Genomic DNA, 25,534 nt, shown 5'->3' with positions numbered 1-25,534 from the left:
TGTAAGTGAGTTATGAATGCTTATCAGAATTTATGTTGTTATCTGAGTATTTCTCCAGTAATCAGAGAATGTGAAAAGTCACCAAGAAAATTTTATTTTGCTTTTCTAATGCATATTACTTAATACCAGCAATGCACTTGGGTCTCCCTTCCACATATATTTTTCTCTAGATCTCAAAAGAGTACCTGATATTTATTTCTTTTCTTTTTCTTTTTCTTTTTCTTTTGATAAGTGAGGCTTATCAACACTTAGTACATCCATAAGGTTTACCAACATCAGAACTTAACAGATAAAAAGCATTATTCTAGTTTTTGACTTAGTAATAAGATACACAAAGTAAACCTAACCAAGCTCAGTATAAGAATTTGCTTGTGTTAAAAGATTTCCACATAAACAATTACTTTAAACATGGGATCTTTAGTATATTAAAAACTACTAGGTCAACATCTAGCACAGTTATCCTCATTGGATTAAATAGTCACAGAAACATTCATATCACTATCAGAGTTTAGAAATTCATATCAAACAACAATCAGCACTTAGAAAATTTCAATTTAAGCACATAATACACAAAGATAGTAATATCTATAAATACTGATCATAAAGTCTGATGTATCAGAACATAAACTAAGCAGATTTAGAGAAAGAACCTGAAACCATTCCAAGTTCATTTACCAATCTTGTAAAAGTAGCTTCACATAGTGGTTTTGTGAAGATATCTGCTAGTTGTTGATCTGTTGGAACAAAGTGCAATTCCACTGTACCCTCCATCACATGTTCCCTTATGAAGTGGTACCTAATGCTGATTTGCTTTGTCATTGAGTGTTGAACTAGATTACCTATCATAGCAATAACACTTGGATTATCACAATAAATAGGGATTTTAAAATATGTTAATCCATAATCCAGTAATTGATTCTGTTAGTCCCTTAACAATATAGCAAGAATTACAGAAGGGGGGTTGAATGGAATTCTTGAACATTTTTCTTGAAATAAAAATGTTCAACTCGATTATAGATATATTTGTTTGATTAGTACAATGCGGAATGTAAACTTAATTGAATCAAAACATAAGTAATTAAAAACAAGAGTCTTTAAAAACTTTCTGGTGGATTTAAACAATTCCACCAGAGATATATATAATATATCGAGAGGACTCTGTGTGCAGAAATGCTCACAGCTGCTTACAAATGGAACTACTGAGAATACAAGAAATGCTAATGATTCTGCTTACAAAGATTTCTCTGTTTTGTGTTTCTCAGCTATCTCAGTTGTTTTTCTATTTGCTACTCTCTTGGTTTATATAATACCAAGATTACAAAGTCAAAACGACTGAACAAATATAAAATCTAACAGTCTTAAGCTTTGCTACTTTTCGTCCTCTATTACCCAGTTAATGGGCTTCCATAGTGTGTTTGTATACATCTCGACGGCTGTGTGTCAGCTTTCACTGTTCAACTGCTGTTTGAATTCTTCATATGATCATCCGTCGACTTTCAGAACATCCGTTGATGATTTAATTGATCATCCGTCGACTGCTATATTAAACATCCGTTGATAGTCATTTGATCATCCGCCGATGGCTTTGTTAATCATCCATCAGTAGCTCTTTTGGCACTTGACTCTATATCACTTATGCAGAATTACAAGACATCATTTATGTACAATTAATCAACCTATTCTGCATATCTAGTGAAAGTCAACATGACTTATATGCTACTACACATTCTATACAAAGGTGCATACATAACTGTGCTACAAACTTATTATTACATAAGCTACTCACTCGATGGATAATAACTTAATCATCCGTCGGGACTATAATGAGTTATCCGTTGGGACTATAATTCTTATCCGTCGAGTGCTACATAATTTCACTAAGTAAAATCTACTTAGATGTTTTGTTTATGAAATCATCAAGTACACAACATATGCACAACAATCTCCCCCAATTTATGTCTACTGGAATTGTAGCCATAAATTAAGAGATACTTGATGATAACAAAACATCCGGAACATATATCTTTAAGGATAAGTAGATAAAACTGAAAGTGCTCCAATTAATTAAAATGAACAAGGTTCGGCTCACAGTCAATTCAAGATGCTCCTCTAGCCTGAGCAGATTTTTCTAGTTCCTTGAAGGTCTGGATCTTCTTCCAAGCTTTCTGTTATTTTCTTCAATTTGATTCTGGAGCTGCCTGTGGAATTCTAGTTCATCAGATTGTGAGAGATCTAGCTTTATTTGCATTTCCAAGAGAGTCTCATTGCTAGAGATACTCAATTGGTCTTCTAATCTGAAGAATCTTCTTACACCCTTGTCATCCATGAATTCCATCAGCCAGTAGGGCCTTAGATGCACTCTTCTCCCTGTGTATGGGATGATTAGAGTCTTTGGGAGTGCATCTTTAGCTCTAACACTCCTCAGCTCTTCAATCTTCTTCAATACTAGTCTTCTTGCAGTTACATTGAACCCAAAGTTTTTCTTGAAGGATGAATACACTTTAATCAGCACAGCTTGGCTTTCTTGAAGAATCCTGTGAAGTGGCCACTGAATCTCCCTTCCTCCTTTGTACTTGAACACCAACCTTTCAGGTAGGTTTCTGTATGCATCAATTGCCCTTACTTTATCCAGTTCATCCAGATAAAGATTTAGATCTGAAAATTCTTTGATGTCACACAAGTACAAGTAGTCTCCCCTGTTGACCTTGGGTTGAGCTTTAACTACTGACTTGGATTTGAGAGGTGACAACTTCACTTTGTTGACTGCCCTTGACTTTGTCCTTTTTGGTTTGCTAAGGATTGGTAAGTTAAAGTCAGGAATTGGTACTTTATCCCACTCTATTGGCTCATCCTTTGGAACAATAGGTTCACCATGTATGTTCCTGTAGGGATCCACCACCCTTATGTCTTCAAATACCACAGAGGGCTTTGATGCTTGAGTTGTAGCTGGAGTGGATTCCTTAGGATATTGATTTTCCAATTCCTTGTCAACAACATCCAGTTTCCTTTTTGTTCTTCTAGCCAATTCTTTCTTCCTTGGGGATTTCTTCTGTTCTTCAATTTTCTTCTTTGATTCAGCAGCTTCAGATGGTTGAGAGGGAATTTGTTGAGAAGAGTTTACAGCCCGTAGCTTGGCCAAGATAGCAATCTGTTCTTTCTTTTGTTTAGACTTCTTTGCATCTAGAGCAGCTTGCCTCTTTTCCTGCTTTAATCTGGCTTTTTCTTCTTTCTTTGCTTGAGCAAATTGTGGATGTCCAGCTACCACACAAATTTCCTTTCCATTTCTGAATATCTTAGCAATTCTCCTTTTTGAAGCTGAATCAGCTGGATCTTTATAGAAGACAATAGATCTTGACAGAAGCTTCTTTTCATCAGGCTTGGGTGTCTCATACACAGTGTCCATAGGGTTCTTCCAAGATGATTTTGGATAATTTGCCCTTGGTTTAAGAATTGTTTCAGCCTTTGTAGACTTGATGCCGGAAGATTGTCCTTTTTCCAGATAGTTCATGCTCATCTCATTCATACTGATTGGCTTGACATGAGAGTGATGGATGGCTAACTGAACTGGCTCCTTGACTAGTTCAAACTTTTTCTATATCTCCTCATCAATCTTATTCCAGTTGATCAAACTCAACTTTCCTTTTTCAGCAACTTTCAAATTTGTTGCTGCTACTTTAATTAGATCTATACCATCTGCAACTGTTGGCTTGAAGACTGTAATTGAAGGTACAATTACTTTACTGATTTGTACTTGAAGTTTCTCCCCCTCAGTTGTTCCTTTCTCCCCCTTACTTGATTCTCTCTCCCCCTTTTTGTTATCATCAAGTTGAGGAGTTAGGCCTTGTGCTTTAGCCAGTTGCATGAGAAGATTTGTCTGAGTCTGTTGATTTTGAAGAAGGATAGCCACTGAATTCTCAATAACTTGAACTCTGTTTTCCATCCTGGCTAGCTTCTTTTCAGAATCTGATTCTCTCCTCAATCTTAGTAATAGATCTTGCATGGTACCATATGGCATTACTGAATCCAGCTTCTCAGAATTATATGTCTTCAAGTCATCTATATCTCTTTTTAGTTCATCCACACTCATATTCTGTCTTAAGTGCTGGATCTTCATGAGATGTAGAGAGTCTAGGTGAGCTTTAAGAATAGCCTTGGTACCAGCATCTGAAGTTTCCTGAAGGGCCTTTTGAATAGCCATCACTTGCTTGACCAAAGACACATCAAATTGTCCTGGTGTAAATTCCTTTGTCCATGCTCATCCAGGTAAATTTAAAACAGAACTTGGGCCTTCATCTCCCCTAAGTTCATGCTTCCATCCAAAGAAACAGAGTCATCATCATTAGAATTTACTCCAAATTCTTCAGATGGCTCACTAGCTTGAGAATGCATCCTATTGACATCAGCTTTATCTCTTTGAAGAGATTCTGAGGTGTGTACTAAATTCAAAGTATGTTCTATCTCCACATTTCCCTGAGCAGCCAACAATTGATAGGCTAACACAAGATGAGTAAAAGTGTCAGCATCCAAGGAAATGTTATCAATTTCAGCTTTGTAATGTTGCTGAAATTGTCTTCCCTTTTCAGAATCATCCACAATCATTGACTCACTAGCAATGGCTGGATCCACCCTTATTTCTCCTGTACCTGCCTTTCTCTCATAATCTCTCTTTTATTGCATCAGGGTTTCACCCTGGCTCCCCACCCTCACACCCTCACCTTCACCTACTAAGGTGGGACTCCTCTCACTCACTTTTTCCAATCCTAAATAAATGGATTGCTGAGATTCACTCTTTTCCTCTCCTTTTGCCTGGGAGCAACCCAGCCTCTCACTCAATGCACTCTCCTCTCTCAGTCCTAAGAGTGACTGTATTACCACTAAATCTGCTGCACTAGAAATAATTGAAGTTTGAAGTTGTGCAGAGACACTCGACGGATAAGTGATATCCATCGGGTGAGTGGTAAAGCTATCCGACGGATAACTGCTGTTAAGCTTATCCGTCGGGATACAATCACTACTCGACGGATGAGCAATATCCATCGAGAGAGTAGAAATGAATGAGGTGGGAAGAGAAACTATTGTTGACTCTGTGTTGATTGAAGTTATTTGAGGCACATATGTCACAATAGTATCTGAAAGAATTGGCAAGTGAGCCAACAAATCATCTAAAAGATGATGCTCACTTGCACTAGATTTTGGCTTCCCCAATAGAGTTAAAGAAGGGGAATCAGGAATTTAAGTGTTTATCATATCCACTTCCAGAGAGTTTGTTGGTGAGTATGGTGTTTCAGAGGCTTCTATTATAAGAGATTTTGGCTATGACTCCACATTTATTGGAGCCACATCAAACTGAATTTGAGAAAGTGCAGGGACTGTGTCTTTAGCACCAGTTTGCACTGTGTGTGTGCCCTGTGCATCCCCAATGGTTTTGGATTTCTTCTTTCTTGTATAAGTTTGGGGTGAGCTTGTGTCCCTAACCCTTTTGGCCTGTGCTCTTGGCTGAGAGCTTTGTTCAATAGCCACATCCTTTTGGGATGATGCAGCCAGAAGTGAGCTTTTGTCCTTTTTAAGCACTGCGGTTTGTTGGGAAACTGCAGTGTGGCTAGGCTGGGATTCACTCAACTCTCCAACCTTATCCTTGGGGTTTCTTTGATGTTCACCCCTTCCCTCACCTAACTGACCCTCCTTCACACTCTCCTCTTTGGCTTTGGTAGATTTTTCAACTGGTACCTTTTGAGAGATACCAGAGGGGGTTTTCTTTGACTTGGATTTAGAAATTACAGTTGTTTTGGCAGCTTTGGTAGGCAACTATTTGGTCATTGTCACAATTGCCATAGCTACTCCTGAACTCAAAGAAATTGAGGAGATTGGAATAGTTGAGGGTATGGATGAACTTACCTCAGGGAAGTAGAACATTAGTACATCCCTATGATGGTTGGCTCTGTTCAAATCTGCAATGATTCTTCTCTCTTGAACCCAACAAGCTAATTTGTTGTTTGGGTTCTCAAGTACAATCTCTTGACAAAGATGGTTAACCAATAGCATAAAAAATCTAGCATAATATACATTATTTCCCCTTTTGGCTAACTCACCTAGTTTAAAACCTAACTCATACAAGACAAGGTCACTGAAATTGTAAAATTTATCTGTAACTAGCATGTATAGCATGTTAAGCATGGAAATGTTCACAGAATCAAAATTACTGATTTTTCCAGAGATAACTTTAGTCACAACATCACACATGAAACTCCATTCCTTCCTAAGACCTAATCTTCTAATATCACTTAGCTTAGTAGTTGGAAGTGCATAATGCATGGAATTAAGCATATTGATAATATTAGTGTCAGTGTGTGGTGAAGTTACATTATCATCAGGAATTTTGAAATATGCTTTTATCACATCACTATTGATATAGAACTCATTACCTTTGATAGTTAGAGTGATGGTTTTGTCAGTAGAGTTGTAGATTGCAGAGGTCCACATCTCTTCAACAACTTCACAGAAAATTGTGGGTGATTCAAGCATGGCATAACTTAACTTGCAGTTCTTCACAAAGTCCATCATCTTGTGATAGTCTTCTGATTGCTGAATACCCTTATTGACCAAAGCAGTGAAGTTGTTCTTCTCGTAAATGAACCCAGTCTGAGACATAATCTTTACTACAGGTGCCATTGTTAGAGAATGAAAGCTTGAAGAGAAAGAGAATATTTGCTTGAGAGAGAATGAAATAAAAGCAGTTGAATTTGAGAATGATAAAAGAAAACAATTGAAATGTAATAAGCTTTTATACTATCTCAAAAACAACGGCTGAAAATAATAAAGAAAAATAAATTACCCAATAGAAATTGCCTAAAATAGCCGTTTAAAAATTAACTGTAAAAATTCCACCCATTATCCGTCGTGTAATGCTTACAAGCTGTAAGTATACTCGATGGATAATGTTCGGGAAATTAACGGTTAAGATTTAGACAATTCGACGGATGAGAATAAACTGTTATCCGTCGAGATTTAAAAGATTCCAGAAAAGTAATTGATTTTTATTTGCAAATAGTATATCGACGGATGACTCAACTCGATGGATAATGGTCATCCGTCGAGATGCAAATTTTGACTTAGCCAAAATTTCATCCATGACTAAAAATCAGCTAAATTTCTGGCTACATTTCAACTTGCAAAATAACTCAGATAAATTCAAGAGTAATTAAGCATACCTAACTCACTTACCAACCTAGAAAAGGTGGATTCATCCAGTGGCTTGGTAAAGATATCTGCAAGTTGCTTCTCACTTGGAAAAAAATGTAACTCTACAGTACCATTCATTACATGTTCCCTTATGAAATGGTACTTGATGTCTATGTGCTTTGTCCTTGAATGTCGCACTGGATTTTCAGTGATGGCAATTGCACTTGTGTTATCACAGAAAATAAGAATCCTCTCAACTTGCAAACCATAGTCTAGCAATTGATATTTCATCCATAAAATCTGTGCACAGCAACTACCAGCAGCAATATATTCAGCTTCAGCTGTAGAAGTAGAAACTGAATTTTGCTTTTTACTGAACCAGGACACAAGCTTGTTTCCTAGAAATTGACAAGTTCCTGTTGTGTTTTTTCTGTCAATTCTGCAACCTGCATAATCTGCATCTGAATAACCAGTTAGATCAAAACCAGAATCTCTAGGATACCGAATGCCAAGTTTTGGTGTTCCCTTGAGATATCTAAAAATTCTCTTAATAGCTATTAAGTGAGACTCTCTAGGATCAGCCTGAAATCTAGCACATAAACATGTAGCAAACATTATATTTGGCCTACTAGCTGTTAAGTACAAAAGTGAGCCAACCATGCCTCTATAGCTTGAAATATCCATAGACTTTTCAGTAGTGTTTAGTTCAAGCTTAGTTGCAGTGGCCATGGGAGTTTTTGCAGATGTGCAATTCATTAGATCAAACTTCTTTAAAAGATCAAAAATATATTTAGTTTGACTAATGAATATTCCATCACTAACTTGCTTAACTTGTAAACCAAGAAAGTAAGTTAGTTCTCCCATCATACTCATTTCATACTTACTTTGCATCAGTTTGGCAAACTTTTTACAAAGTTTCTCATCTGTAGAGCCAAAAATAATATCATCTACATAAATTTGAACAAGTATGCTAGAGCCATTAACATTTCTGAAAAATAAAGTTTTATCTACAGTACCTCTTGTGAAGTGATTTTCCAAAAGGAACTTTGATAAAGTGTCATACCAGGCTCTAGGTGCTTGCTTCAGTCCATAAAGTGCTTTCAGTAGATAATAGACATACTCTGGAAAATTTGGATCTTCAAAGGCAGGAGGTTGACTAACATACACTTCTTCCTCCAAATCTCCATTCAGAAACGCACTTTTGACATCCATTTGATAGACCTTGAAATTGGCATGGGCGGCATAGGCTAAGAAGATTCTGATGGCTTCCAGTCTTGCAACAGGAGCAAATGTTTCATCAAAATCTATTCCTTCTTGCTGGAAATAGCCTTTAGCAACCAATCTGGCTTTGTTCCTTACTACTATACCATTTTTATCCATCTTGTTTATGAATACCCATTTGGTGTCTATTGGATTCTTTCCTTTAGGCTTGGGTACCAGCTTCCATACTTTATTCCTTTCAAATTGGTTTAGCTCCTCCTGCATAGCTAAAATCCAATCAGGATCTAACAAAGCTTCTTCTACCTTCTTTGGTTCTTCCTTTGACAAAAAGCTGTTGTATAGACATTCTTCCTGAGTTGCTCTTCTTGTTTGAACTCTAGAAGAAACATCACCAATAATCAGTTCAAAGGGGTGATCTTTTGTCCATTTCCTTGGTTGAGGTAGATTAGCTCTAGATGAAGAGACCTCAATGTTGTCTTGATGTGTGATTGAGTTTTGATTGCTAGAAACTCCCCCTGAGTTTGTGGATCTTTGATTTGAGAAAGGGGTACTTTCTATGGGTGATCTGCCTTGACTTCCTGCTCCTTTTAATAACCCGACGGATGGTGAATTTTGAGTACCGACGGATGAGGCAGGTTGTCTACCGACGGATAACACAGATTGTCTTCCGACGGATGAAGCATTTTACAACTCGATGGATGTTGAGTTTTGTGCTTCATTGGTGATAGATTTGTCTGCATTATCCTTAGACACTGTTTCTTGATCACTCTCATCATCACTTCCATCACTGACCATCTCAACATTGTCGAATTTGAGGCTCTCATGGTAATCTCCATCTTTCAGTCCTTCAATCTTTTTATCATCAAACACAACATGTATAGATTCCACAACAATGTTGGTTCTTAGATTGTAGACTCTATATGCTTTACCAACAGCATATCCAACAAAAATTCCTTCATCTGCTTTAGCATCAAACTTCCCATTTTGATCAGTTTGATTTCTCAGAATATAGCATTTACAGCCAAAGACATGAAGAAAGTTTAGAGTTGGCTTCTTGTTCTTGAACAATTGATAAGGAGTCATGCATCTTGCTTGATTAATCAGAGAGATGTTCTGAGTGTAACATGCAGTGTTTACAGCTTCAGCCCAGAAATATGTTGGTAATTTTAATTCTTCAAGCATTGTCCTTGCAGCTTAAATAAGAGATCTGTTCTTTCTTTCCACTACTCCATTCTGTTGTGGAGTCCTTGCTGCTGAAAACTCATGCAAGATCCCATTTTCCTCACAAAATGCTCTCATGACATAGTTCTTGAACTCAGTTCCATTGTCACTCCTGATTCTTCTAACTTTGAAATCAGGATGATTGTTAACTTGCCTTATGTGATTGATGATGATTTCACTAGCCTCATCTTTAGACTTTAGGAAATATGTCCAAGAGAACTTTGAGAAATCATCTACAATTACTAGGAAAAATCTTTTCTTTGAAATTGACAATACATTGACTGGTCCAAACAAATCCATGTGAAGCAGTTGCAGAGGCTCTTCAATTGCTGAATCAAGTTTCTTCCTGAATGATGCTTTGATCTGCTTCATTTTTTGGCAGGCATCACACAGTCCATCCTTTGTAAACTCCACTAGAGAAATGCCTCTTACTAGTTCTTTCTTTACCAGCTCATTCATGGTCTTGAAGTTTAAATGGGATAGCTTCTTGTGCCATAGCCAACTTTCATCTTGACTTGCTTTACTGAGAAGACAAGTTACATATTCTGCTTTAGTTGAGTTGAAGTCAGCTAGGTACACATTTCCTCTTCTCACACCAGTGAGAACCACTTTGTTATTTTGATTATTAGTAACAACACAGGCTTCTTTATTGAAGTTTACTGAGTTGCCTTTATCACAAAGCTGGCTGATACTCAACAGATTGTGTTTGAGACCATCCACTAAGGCAACCTATTCAATGATGACATTATCCTTTGAAATCAAGCCATATCCCACAGTATAACCTTTGTTGTCATCTCCAAAAGTGATACTTGGGCCAGCTCTCTCCTTAAACTCTGTGAGCAGGGTAGAATCACCAGTCATGTGTCTTGAACAACCACTATCCAAGTACCAAAGATTCCTTCTGTTTCCTTGCACACATCAAAATCAAATCAAGTTAATTTTGGTACCCAAGTTTCCTTGGGTCCTGCCTTGTTAGCTTTCTTCTTCTGTTTCTTACGTCTTAACTCATTTGACTTAGGAATTTCAGATTCTTCCTTAGTCATTTGGGTTGGGCCTTTGAAACAATTTAATGCAAAAGAATTATCATGCATATTATGGCTAACAGGAAATGACATGCTTGGTGCAAACCTGTTATTCCAGTAAGGCATGATAAATGGCATTTGAGGCATATTGTATGCAGCATAATATGGATTAGGTGCAAATGGCATATTAGCAAACTGTGCATTCATGTTCTGTGTAGGCATAGCATTAACAGGCATGGGAGGCATGGCATTCATGTTAGGAAATTGAGGCAGAACAGACATGGGAGTAGGCATGGCAGATTTGCAATTAGCAGACAAATGATTTACACTACCACACTTGACACAAATTTTTCTAGGGGCATATTTATCAGGTGTATAGTTATTGTGTTTGTTAATCCCTACTTTACCATTCCTATTGTTTTTCTTTTTAGTATCTGTTTTTACCTCTATTTTCTCAAGTCTGTCACTTAACTGTTTGACAGTCATGTGACCAACATTTTCCTTTTTCCCTTTCTTAGCTTGACTTGACTCTCCTGAAACAAAGTTCTTGGAAATAGACCCATACTTATCATTTACCTTGATTAATTTGGCTTTGCCAATGGGTTTGCTTACAGCCGACGGATGAGGATTTTTATCATTCGACGGATAATACTTTTTGTTATCCGACGGATAGTCCTCATCATCCGTCGAGTCTACATCTGTCAGCAACCCATCTACCAAAATAGGTTCTAGTTTCTCTTTATTCTTTTTCCAGGCTTCATCACAAAAAGACTCAATTCATTGAACTTTGGTGATTTGAGCATGAACATCCCTGGATGTTTTCCATGCTTTAATCACCTTTTGTTCACGCTCGAGCCGCTTCTTCAAAATATCTTCCTTTTTCAAGGACTCAGTTAATTCCTCCTTGGCAATCTTACACTCAATTTTTAGTTTCTCAAACTCAACAAACTGAGACTCAAGCATATTATTCCTCTCACTTAAAAACAAGTTGTTTTCTTTGATTTTAGCATTTTCTTCAGTGAGAGACTTAAGTGTAACACGCAAATGATACAATTTTGTAGACATGTCATTTATTGCATCATTACACTCAGCTTTAGATAAATGTGCAAGGTTTGTAGTGATTACCTGATTGCTTGAGGAACTTGTCTCTGTTTTATCAGACTTGGCCATTAGGGCTAGATTGACGTAGCTGACATCTTCATCTTCATCCAAACCATCAGCTGCCCAGTCATTCTCTTGTGTAATAAAAGCCCTTTCCTTTTGTTTGAGTAGATCAAAGTATTTTTGCTTATAATCCACGGACTCAAACCTTTTCTTACTGGAATCTAACTTTCTACACTCATTTGCAAAATGCCCTGCCAAGCCACATTTGAAACATTTGAATTTTGACTTATCCACCATGTTTCTATTTAGCTTGGCTGCTCCAAAGTTCTTCTTAAACTTGAGCTTTACAAATCGTCTTGAAAGAAATGCTAGGTGCTTATCAATGTCCTCCATGTCATCTTGGCTCAATGAATCTTCACTTTCTGCAGCTAGCCCCTTACCCTTATTCTCACAGACTTTTGAAGTTGATTCTACAGCTTCCATCTTCACTTCCTTCTCCTTTTCCAGATCAGTAACTAGTGCAATTGATCCTCCTTTCTTCTTTCCTTTCTCCATTCTTTCATCCTGCTCTATCTCAAGCTCATAGGTCTTCAGAATGCCATACAGTCTCTCCAAAGTAAACTCCTTATAATCTTGTGAGTTTCTCAATGAGACTGTCATTGGTTTCCATTCCTTTGAAAGAGATCTGAGAAATTTTAGATTGGAGTCTTTAGTCTGATAGACTCTTCCATGCAACTTAAGAGCATTTAGTAGTTTTTGGAATCTACTAAAAATGTCAGTGAGTGACTCACTTTCTTCATTGTGAAAATGCTCATATTGCTAAATCAGGAGCTGCATTTTATTTTCTCTTAATTGCTCAGTGCCATCACAAATTATTTATATTGTGTCCCAAACTTCCTTGGCAGTTTTGCAGTTGATGATGTTATCAAACATGTCTGCATCAACACCATTGAACAGAATGTTCATGGCCTTTTTTATCTTTCCTGACTTGTTCAATGTCAGGATCAGACCATTCATGCCTTGGCTTTAGAACAGATGGCTCGTTTCCTGTTGTAGCTCTCATTGGAACATGAGGGCCTCTTTCTATGCAGTCCACATAGGCCTCATCTTGAGAAAACATATGAAGATGCATCTTTACCTTGCAATGATTGTAATTATCTTTATCAAGAAAAGGAATCTTGACTTCAACATCTTTCTTGTTCATCTTGATGAATTGTTTTGATCTTTAAACTCTTTGTAGATTAAGAGCTTGCTCTGATACCAATTGTTAGTCCCTTAACAATATAGCAAGAATTACAGAAGGGGGGTTGAATGGAATTCTTGAACCTTTTTCTTGAAATAAAAATGTTCAACTCGATTATAGATATATTTGTTTTGATTAGCACAATGCGGAATGTAAACTTAATTGAATCAAAACATAAGTAATTAAAAACAAGAGTCTTTAAAAACTTTCTGGTGGATTTAAACAATTCCACCAGAGATATATATAATATATCGAGAGGACTCTGTGTGCAGAAATGCTCACAGCTGCTTACAAATGGAACTACTGAGAATACAGGAAATGCTAATGATTCTGCTTATAAAGATTTCTCTGTTTTGTGTATCTCAGCTATCTCAGTTGTTTTTCTATTTGCTACTCTCTTGGTTTATATAATACCAAGATTACAAAGTCAAAAAGACTGAACAAATATAAAATCTAACAGTCTTAAGCTTTGCTGCTTTTCGTCCTCTATTACCCAGATAATGGGCTTCCATAGTGTGTTTGTATACATCTCGACGGCTGTGTGTCATCTTTCACTGTTCAACTGCTGTTTGAATTCTTCATATGATCATCCGTCGACTTTCAGAACATCCGTTGATGATTTAATTAATCATCCGTCGACTGCTATATTAAACATCCATTGATAGTCATTTGATCATCCGTCGATGGCTTTGTTAATCATCCGTCGATGGCTTTGTTAATCATCCGTCGGTAGCTATTTTGGCACTTGACTCTATATCACTTATGCAGAATTACAAGACATCATTTATGTACAAATAATCAACCTATTCTGCATATCTAGTTAAAGTCAACATGACTTATATGCTACTACAGATTCTATACAAAGGTGCATACATAACTGTGCTACAAACTTATTATTACATAAGCTACTCACTTGATGGATAATAAGTTAATCATCCGTCGGGACTATAATAAGTTATCCGTCGGGACTATAATTCTTATCCGTCGAGTGCTACATAATTTCACTAAGTAAAATCTACTTAGATGTTTTGTTTATGAAATTATCAAGTACACAACATATGCACAACAGATTCTTCATCCAAAGAATCTGTGCACAACAGCTTCCTGCAGTAATGTATTATGCTTCTACAGTTGATGTGGAAATTGACTTTTGTTTCTTTCTAAACCAAGAAACCAATCTGCCTCCAAGAAATTGGCAGCTTTCACTTGTGCTTTTCCTGTCAATTTTGCATCCTGCAAAATCTGCATCTGAGTAACCTATTAGATTAAAGTCTGATTCCCTAGGATACCATAATCCCAGATCAGCTGTACCCTTAAGGTACTTGAAAATTCTTTTCACAACTGTTAAGTGAGGTTCTCTTAGATCTGCTTGAAATCTTGCACAAAGACAGGTAGCATACATGATATCAGGTCTACTTGCAGTTAGATAGAGTAGTGAGTCAATCATACCTCTGTAATCAGTAATATCTACAGATATACCAGTATCCTTATCCAATTTTGTTGCAGTGGCCATAGGGGTGGATGCACTTGAACAGTCTTGCATTCCAAATTTCTTCAACAAATTTCTGGTGTACTTAGATTGACAAATAAAAGTTCCTTCTTCATTCTACTTGACTTGAAGGCCCAGAAAATAGCTAAGTTCTCCCATCATACTCATTTGATATCTTGACTGCATTAGCTTGGCAAACCTTTTACAAAGTCTATCATTTGTAGAACCAAAAATGATATCATCAACATATATCTGCACCAAAAGTAAGTCCTTTCCATGGTTGAGATAGAATAAAGTTTTGTCAATTGTCCCTCTGTTAAATCCACTTTCCAGAAAAAACTGAGCTAATGTCTCATACCATGCTCTTGGAGCTTGCTTAAGGCCATAAAGTGCTTTATCAAGTCTGTAGACATGATGAGGAAAGTTTGAATCTACAAAACCTGGAGGTTGTTCAACTTATACTTCTTCTTCCAATTCTCCATTAAGAAAAGCACTTTTTACATCCATTTGAAAGACTGTAAACTTTTTGTGAGCAACATAAGCCAAAAATATCCTTATGGCTTCCAATCTTACAACTGGTGCAAATGTTTCATCATAATCAATTCCCTCCTGTTGAGAATATCCTTTTGCAACCAGCCTTGCTTTATTCCTTGTAATTATGCCATCACTATCAGTTTTGTTTCCGAACACCCACTTTGTACCAACAACAGATCTGTTCTTTGGTCTTGGCACTAGGGTCAAGACTTTATTTCTTTCAAATTCATTTAACTCTTCCTGCATTGCTTGCACCCAATCAGCATCTTGAAGAGTTTCTTCCACTTTCTTTGGTTCAGTCTGAGAAAGAAAAGAGTGATAGAGACATTCATTTGATGTTGCTATTCTAGTTCTTATACCTGCTTCAGGATCTCCAATAATCAAGTCAGGTGTATGTGCTTTAGTCCACTTCCTTGCAGATGGAAGATTATCTCTAAAACTGGATGCTCCCCTATGATCCATGATGTCTCCATCAACATTTTCTGATGCTCCCCCTGAAATTATGCTCTCTGAGTTGGATCCTTCAGAATTTGAGTTTCTAGAATTATTAGAATTTGGCCCATCAGAACTTGATGAATCAGAATTCGAGTTTCCAGAATTATCAGAATTTGGCCCATCAGAACTTGATGAATCAGAACTTGAAGAGCCTGTTCTAGGCTCTGATTCTTCTTGAGATGTGGTTGTATCTTCAATATGCTCCCCCCTGCACATGTACATTTTCCTTTGACATAGTCACCATAGTTTCAATATCATCAGAGTTTAACCCATCAGAGTTTGCAGTATCATGATTTAGACTGTCAGGATTTAGAGAATCAGACTTTAAAACTTCATTCTCAAATCTCAGCTGATCATGATCATTGAAATCTTCAAGTCCTGTAATCTTCTTATCATCAAAAGAGACATTGATAGATTCCATGACAACCCTTGTTCTTAAATTGTAGACTCTGAAGGCTTTTGTGGAAAGTGGATATCCAACAAAAATTCCTTCATCAGCTTTTAGATCAAATTTGGATAGCTGTTCAGGTTGAGTCTTAAGAACAAAACACTTGCATCCAAATAAATAAAAATACTTCATATTTGGCTTCTTTTTCTTCACCATCTCATATGGTGTCTTTCCATGCTTGTTAATAAGTGTTGCATTCTAAGTAAAACAAGCAGTCTGCACAGCTTCAGACCAAAAGTAGGACGGTAACTTTGCTTCATCAAGCATAGTTCGTGCAGCTTCAATAAGAGTTCTATTCTTTCTTTCAACAACTCCATTTTACTGTGGAGTTCCAGGGGCAGAAAATTCCTGCTTTATTCCATGGCCTTTGCAGAACTCTTCTATAGTCAAATTCTTGAACTCAGTGCCATTATCACTTCTTAAAATTTTCACAGATTCTTTGACCAATTTATTCAGTTGTTTGACATGATCAATCAAGATAGATGCAGTTTTACTTTTTGTGTGCAAAATATACACCCATGTGTATCTAGTAACTCATCTACTATGACCATAGCATATTTCTTCTTTGTAATAGACATGGCATTCACTGGACCAAATAGATCAACATGTAGTAGGTGATAAGGCTCAAGAATTGAAGATTCAGTCTTGCTCTTGAATGAAGATTTTCTTTATTTTGCCTTTTGACAGGAATCACAAAGGCCATCAGGAGCAAATACTGATTTTGGCCGTCCTCTCACAAGATCTTTCTTGACTAGTTCATTTATATTGCTGAAATTTTAAAGAGAGAGTTTCTTGTGCCAATCCCAGCTTTCTTCAATTAATGCTCTACTTAATAGGCAGATTGCAGAACCATCAGAACTTGTTGAAAGCTTGGCTTCATAAATGTTACCATGCCTGTATCCTTTCAGAACAACTTTGCCAGTAGATTTGCTTACAACTTCACAGTGTTCTTCAAAGAAATCCACATGATAACCTCTGTCACAGATTTGACTAACACTCAGTAGATTGTGTTTAAGTCCTGAGACTAGAGCTACTTTTTCAATGATGACATTCCCAAGATTGATATTGCCATATCCCAGAGTTTTTCCCATGTTGACATCTCCATAAGTATCCCAGAGTTTTTCCCATGTTGACATCTCCATAAGAAACACCTGGGCCAGCTCTTTCAACAAAGTCTGATAGCAGGGCTTTATTTCCAGTCATATGTCCTGAACATCCACTGTCCAGAACTAAGATGTTTTTCCTGTTGCCCTACAATCACAAAGACCACTAATGATTAGTTTTAAGGACCCAGACTTGCTTGGATCCTTTGGCCTTATTAAGTTTATTAACATTTGCAGCGGATTTAACATCAGAGTTTATGTTAACATTTTTCTTATCAGAATTTACAGTATCAGACTTTGCATCAGAACTTACACTAGAAGGAATAATGCTAACTATCTTTAAAGAAGGTTTTATTTGATAATAATCATAGTACAAACTATGATATTCCTTACAAGTATAAATGGAATGCCATAAACTACCACAATGAAAACAAGGATTTTGTGGCCTATATCTAACACACTGACTCTTAACTCCTGATTTTGAAGGTATGTAGTTTATGTTTTTATTCTTCCTGCAAAAAGAAGCCAGATGGTTAGAATTTCCACAGTTATAACATTTCTTTCTAGGAGCATTAGGAACAGGCATATAATTATTGCTTTTATTCATACCTTCCTTTCCATTCCTATTTTTCCTAGGTGGCTTTACCTTGTTTACATTCTTAACATCTTTCAGGTTATGCTTAAGCTGCTTCTTTGTCATTAAGCTTATGTTAACTTCAGTTGCCTTATCCTGTTTTGGTTTGTCAGAAGTTAATTTCTCTTTAACTTCTGATTTATCAATATCAGACTTTACAGCTACAAACTTAATAGGATTTACCTTTGGCTTTTGTTTAACAACTATAGGCTCAATTTCTACAGTTCCTTTATTATTCTTATCATCTCCATAACCTAAGCCCTCTTTCCAATTTCCACTATTTAACAAATTCTGAGTTGTTCTGCCAGAGTTATTCCAAGTCCTGATAATCTCTCTTTCCTTTTCTAACTCAGTTTTTAGAGATTCATTCATTTTAAGCACTTAATCTCTAACATAGAAAGCATCATCTCTATCTTTCTGAGTTTGATGGAACATAACTAACTCTTTTTCTAAATAATTATTCCTCTTTTTATAAGCAAGATTTTCAGAAGTTAATCTTTCACATGTTAAAGTTTGATCTCTATAAATAATGAACATGGTTTTAAGATATCTTCTCAACTCAGTAATATCATCAGTATGAAAGGCATAAGTAGTTTGAGGTACCTTTAAATCAACAGTGTCAGAACTACTATCAGCATTTGCCATTAAGGCATAGTTTTCCTCATCTTCAGAATCTGAAGTGTCTGTCCAACTTTTCTTCTTTGTGACAAGAGCCTTGCCTTTGTCACTCTTCACTTTCTTGCAATCAGGAGATATGTGGCCTTTCTCACCATAGTTGTAGCATTTGACATTTGAGTAATCTCCTCTGTCAGACTTTCCTCCTTTGCCTTCAGATTTTATGAAACCTTTCTTATCAGAACTTGCACCTTTCCTGGAAAATTTCTATCCCCTTCTGAATTTCCTGTATGCAATCTTTGTGATTCCTTTCACCATAAGAGCACACAACTTCATCATCTCTTCATCAGCATCCATCTCAGATAGACTTTCAGTTTCTGAATCCTCATCACTATCAGAACTTGATGACTCAGTATCAGACTTTGTGATGAGAGCCTTTCCTTTGCCTTTCTTTGAGACAGCCACTTTAGGGGATTCCTCCTCAGCCTTAAGAGCAACTGTCCTTGACTTTCTCCCATGCCTCTTGCTTCTTTGATCCATCTCAAGTTCATGAGTTTTGAGCATATCATAAATTTCATCAAGAGCATAGTTGTCTCTTATAGTAGTTGCCTTCAAATCCCAACTTTCAGGAAGAGCTAAAAGGAATTTAAGATTAGTATCTTCAAGATCATATTCCTTATCCACCAGTGACAGATCATTCAAGAGTTTGACAAATCTGTCATATAAACCAGTTAATGACTCATCAGGTTTTGAGTTAAAGTGCTCATACTCTTGAGTGAGTATAGTCCTCCTGTTCTTCTTAATTGAATCAGTTCCCTGGCATCTTGTCTCCAAGGCAACCCATATCTCCTTTGCAGTCTTGTAGTTAATTACCCTATTTGACATGACATTATTAATGGCACCATGCAGCAAATGTCTTACCTTTGCATTCTTGGAAATATATGAGATATCTTCAGCTGTATATTCACTTTTCTCCTTTGGTACAGTCTGTGCTGGCTGATCTGCAACTACAACAGAGAGCTTGGTTGGCTTATGTGGTCCTTCATTAATTATGTCAAGGTATTCTGGATCTGTAGCTTCCAGAAACATAGACATCCTCACCTTCCATATGGGATACTCAGAAGGTTTCAGTATGGGAACCCTAATAGTCTCATATCGATTATGGATTTGAGTCTTTGGAGTTTCTTCAGTTTTGGTGGGCTTGGTTGGAGTTTGTGTTTCTTTAGACATGATTGTTTTTGGATCTTTACTGTATGTATGTTAACAGATAGCTCTGATACTACTTGTTAGGTCACACACACTGTAGAAGCGGGTTGAATACAGTGTTTAGTACAATCAAATCGAATTAAGAACACAAGTATGAAACACAGAATAATCTTATTAATGAAACATTATTACAATGGAACTGTTCTCTCTTAGTGATGAACAAATATCACGAGAGCTGCTAGGGTTACAATGAATAATATTTTCGAATAAGATAACACTTTGTTAGGTCACACATACTGTAGAAGGGGGGTTGAATACAGTGTATAGCACAATCAAATCGAATTCAAAGAACACAAGTAACAAAAAACAAACTTTATTAAACTCTGTTACAATGTAGAACTGTCCTCTCTCAGTGATGAACAAAATATCACGAGAGCTGCTAGGGTTACAATGAATAATATTCTCGATAATGATAACACTTATAGTGTAAACCCTATGTCTGTGTTTATATACTACACAGTTACAAGATAATTGCTAATTGATATGGAATATAATTCTGCTTCCTAAAATATATCAATCAAATATCTTTTCTTCCAAGTATTCTATTCTTCATAGAATTCCTTCTTCATGCATATCTCTTCTTGTGTTTATCTTGATCTTCTTTCCTTTCAATCAACCGCCTTCCTTATCTGAAAGTCTCCTTAAGTCCTGATATTATCTCCTGATAAATATCTCCTGATAACTTAAGTTCTGACTTCAGTATAAGTGCTGATTTCCAGTTAAGTACTGATTTGTCCTGTTTAAGTAAGATCTGAAAACTAAACACAAATCATATTAGACATGATATTATCAAATATATCTAACAATCTCCCCCAACTTGTAAATTAGCATAATATACAAGTTTAACAGATATTTGATGATGTCAAAAACATTAAGTACAAATGCATGAGAATTTGACTAGATAACTACAACTTACAGTCCTTAAAGCTTTACCAACTTTAACTTCTAATAACAACTTTAGTCTGTATATACATCAGAATTTGAGCAGTTATAGATCTTGACTTGGCATTAATTTCTGATCTCTTCGATGTTAGGAGTTGTTCTGAGATAGTTCTTTAACAAACATCTCTCAGCATATTTGAGTTCATCAATCATTCTCCTTTTAGCATTCTTCAATTCAACTGTATCTTCACCAATTTAAAAGATAGCAGCCCTGAGATCATTTATTTTAGCTTTCCTTATCTCCCGATCCAGTCTGATTAAATATGCCTTGTCAGACTCAAGATTGAATTCTACAGCCTTATAACCCAGAAAGGTAGTTATAATCTTAGCAGAGTTAGGCTTCATCTCGACAATATCACCCTTGTGATCTCTGTACTTTGGACAATATGTGATGTCAGACTTTACAGAATAAAGCTTCTTTTGTCTCTGAATTTGAATCTTCAAATAATTTGCAACACTATCTGTTAATCTGTTCTTCACTTGAAGTAAGAATAAAGCATGTTCTAATTCCTCAAAATACTTCAGTGGTATCGCATTCTGCCTAATATGGTAAACCCTTCCATCTGTCATGAAATATAACAAGATGTGTTCTTTCAAGAAAGTATGGTAAACCATCTGTACAGATTCGAGCTGATTCAATCTTTCAAGAGTTGCTCTAACACCTGGTTCATTTAAGGAAGTTGGATCATTGGTTGTGTTTTGCACTCTTCTTTCATCAGCACTACCCAATCCAGATTTATCTCTTGCTTCCTTTCCAGTAACCACTCCTGCTTCAAAACCACTTGCTGCAGTCTTCAAAGATTGAGTCTGTTTGGCTTTAGTGAATCCCGGTAGGAGTAGCTTTGAGGATTTAACATGAGCAATGTTAGAGGTTTCCTTTGACTTATCTTCTGATATCAAGCCAACTTGAGCTATGTCAGAGGTTGCTTGCTTCAGTGTCATATCAAAACTTACTATATCTTGACTCTGAACAACTTGAGCCATGTCAGAGGTTGTTTGAGAAATCTTACTTGAAACCAGAGTAAGATTAGCATCTTCATCAGATATTTCTTCATCCAAATTTTTCTTTGCCATTGAACCTTGGATCTATCTGTAATTGTGATTTGGCCTTGGTTGCCACATGATTTGTCCTTTCTTTTATCACAATGCCTTTAGCCATAGGAAGTTTCTTTTCAACAGAAGCTTCAGATTTGGAGATAACTTTTTCTAACTTAAGTATAGCTTCTTCTTCCTTTAGACTCTCAAAGTCCATTCCTGGATTTTCTTTCAGAAATAACTGTCTTGAAATTTCTTCATCAAGTTCCAAAAGTTCATCAGAACTTATCCTTTTACCAGTATCAGAAGTTATTCTTCTCCCAGTATCAGAACTTGTTCTATAACTTGTAGTTCCAGCTTTACTTGATGAATGATCTTTACCTTGACCATGACCTCCACCCATTCCAGAGTTTCCGGGTCATTACCATCATCCTTTCCCTTCAGTGTCTTAACAGGTTTGCATTTGGACTTAATTACCTTCTCCCCCTTTTTGGCATCAGCGTGTAAAAGAAGAGAGACAAGCAATTCCACTGAGGATTGGATCTCATTGAGTTGAGATTGCTGAGAAGCTTGATTTTTCAAAATTTCATCAATCTGAGATTGTTGCTTCTCTTGGGTTTTCTCAATGTAGGCAATTTTGTCAAAGGTAGGTTTGAAAAACATCTTCTTGTCCAGCTTGACAACTGTATCTTGCTGATTCAAGGATTCTTGAATCTTGTCCACCTTGGCCTGAGTTATAGATTGTTGACCTTGAAGGTGCCCTGTACTAAGTGCAGTAACTCTTAGCTGTGTCTTGAAATCATCAATGACTAGCATCTCATCTGTGGCGCCCTCCAAACCTGGGTCAGAAGTTTGGGGTCCACAACACATATACAACATATAAACCTGTATATGAAATATTATTTGCAATGACCCTGCTTTACAAAACCACAGATCACAACAGGTTACAGTATGAAAATAAGCCACAACCTTAACTTTTATTACAATGTACCAAATCCCAATTAATTTAACTTACATCTGATAATGAAATTATTCTTACAATCTTATTATCTCACTACCATATGAAGCTTCTGCTAGCTTGATCCAACTCAAACTGGAATCCTAGCTCGTACTTTGGACTGAGGAACTTCACTATCATCCATATTCTTCTTAACTGTAGAATATATAAAAAGATTCGCAAGAGTGAGCTAACTAGCTCGGCAAGTCATAATAACAATAACTTAGGTTAAACAATGATCAAACGAGATGATTCAAAGGAATCAATTTTCTTGTTAAACAACCAATAAAATTGGATATTCATTTTAAGTTTTTAAAACCAAGGTTAGGTTGCTGATCAGTTACGCACTAACCCCGAGCAAAGAACACATCACTGCTCTAACTACTGGGTCCAAGGAACACATTGGCCTAACTTGACCATCGATATGGTCTGACCACGAATCTGGTCCACATAAAGAAAATTATCCAATTCTAAAGCAGTTCAATATGATAAACAATATAATTCAATAAAACCGGATCATAATCAATAACAATAAAACATTTGTATAAGAGCATGGTGAAAATTTATGGGAACCGAAAGGGTATGTCAAAGTATATAAAAGAAGTGGCCTCCAGCCTGTAGGATAATTGGGTATTAGATGAATAATATTTTTACAAGGTTTTAGTGCTTTGATGTCACAAGGTATGGTTGAGTATAAAAGTTTCTGTATGTGTAAAGAATTATGTTCCAGTGTTTGGTATATGATGGATATATATTTATGGAGCAGCATCGTGTTTGTGTGGTTTAGTATCTGGTAAATCAACAAGAATGGTTCACAAAGAATAAGGCTTACGGCTCAAAGATCAAATGATGTGGCTCAGGTTCAAGGCTGAAGGATTCAAAGTACTTTCAACATAAAATAAAGCTATTTTGAACACTTAACAATATGTTACGAGAAAGTTTAGAAATATTTGCATTATATCTCGAAAAAGGTTTAGAAGTACTTCCCTTATCACAATCGATTCCAATTTCACTTGTATTCGTCAAATGACTCTCTTCAACAACCACTCGTCTACATGTCGATTCCATTTTCTGATCACCTGCTTCCCTTTCCTACGCCTTGCTTACTCTGCTAGGAATCATAAGTATCTATCAATATTTAACTCATACGTTTCTATTCGACATACATTTCTATCTACCCTTCATTTCACCCATTTCTGATTAACGGATTGAAAGTTACGCTATAAACAAGTAATCACCGAACATATAGACCGACAGCCAACTAACAAGTCACATGTAATACATAAGACGTCAAATAATCAATGACATATCATTTATAAAGGAGTCTCGGGTTATAAACAGGCTTTTGGGTATTCAAAATGATTTTTAAAATATTTTTCGGAATTAAAACGGATCGTTGGATCACTTTCACAGTAATAAATAGGGTTCGGTTGGCCAAATCTGGCTTCAAAACAATTTTCTAATAATTATCGAGCCTTAAAAACAATTTAAAATAATAATTTAAAGCTCAAAACTATTTTTCAGAATTGTTAAATTATTTTTAAATAATTAAATATAATTAAATAATTAATTAAAATCAATTAATAATTAATTAAATCAGTTAATCAATTAATGTTTGAATTAATTGACCAATTAATCAATTAAATACTAACTAAAATTAATTAACTAATTAATTTAGATTTATTTTTGAATTAAAAATAATTTTTGGAATTAAAATAATGATTTTTGGAATTAAAATAACCATTTTCGGATTTTTTTTGGAATTAAAAACAATTTTGAAAATAATTTATAAAAAGAAATCCGAATTTTAAAAGAATTCAAAACATGAATCCAGAATTTGCAAAGTTCTGGAAACTTTGGGGGCTAAAGTGCAAAAACAGGATTTCAGAAAATTTTCAGAATTAAAATGGATCGAAACCGGGTCAAACCGGGTCATGAATCCGGGTCACCAAGAACAGAAACGGGTCGCGAAGAACCCAGTTTCCGGTGACCGGAAAATACTCCGGTTAAGCCCGATTCCGACTCTGTTTGATCAGGGTTTTGACGGGAAATTAATCTATACTGTACTCACAACACAGAGACGTTAGCAATTAACACAAACAACCAACCACGTCGATTCTCAGGCGAACAGGAAAAATTCCGGCGAACTCAAACTAAGTCCGGCGAAGTTCGATTTAACCATTACAGAAATCGTTTGATGCTTTACTATGTACCATTCGACTGCAAATCAGGCTACGAACATAATCCAATCATCCAAAACTACTAATAACCCCTGATTCAAAAACGCCTAAATCGAATTGAAAATATTCAAACAATATAAACCCTAATTTCTTCAATCAGAGAATCAAATTTAAAATTGAACATTTTAATTGAACTCCAAATCAAGAGTATAATATACCAAAATCATCAGGAAGAAAAGATCTTTAACATGCAAGCATCAAATCATACAAACAACTTCTCGAACAGAAATTCCTAATTTAAATATCAATAAACTTGAATTAAAATAATTAATTATAGAATCACCTGATGTTTCTGGGTATGTTTTGATGAAAGATTATGATTCTTGATTTTCAGAGCTTCGAATTGAGTATAAGAGCGTCAAAATCTGATATCGATAACGCCTCCGAATTTGTATTTGATTACGAAGAACAGTTTATAATTATAGTATTTTCTCTGTAAAAACTCTGTAATACTGTTTGCAAATGATTTCTGATACAAAATAAAATACGGTAGAGGCTATTTATAATTATGGAAAATTAGTATCCCGTTGGATCATTCCGGATGTAAAACGGTACGTTTATTTATAAAAACTGATCCAAACGGTACCAGTTTTCGGGATAATTATCCAAATCAGTACAATTTGTACTACGGTCTTGGTCTCAACGCCTGGTTACACGTATTACAAGGTGATAATTGTAATAGTTTAATAAAAAGATCCCGTTTATCAAAAATACGAGTTTTATTGATTTACCGAAACGAATAATGT

Source organism: Apium graveolens, chromosome 8 (assembly GCF_009905375.1).
Source record: "Apium graveolens cultivar Ventura chromosome 8, ASM990537v1, whole genome shotgun sequence".
NCBI classification, from domain to species: domain Eukaryota; kingdom Viridiplantae; phylum Streptophyta; class Magnoliopsida; order Apiales; family Apiaceae; genus Apium; species Apium graveolens.
Note: the sequence above shows the minus strand (reverse complement) of the source record.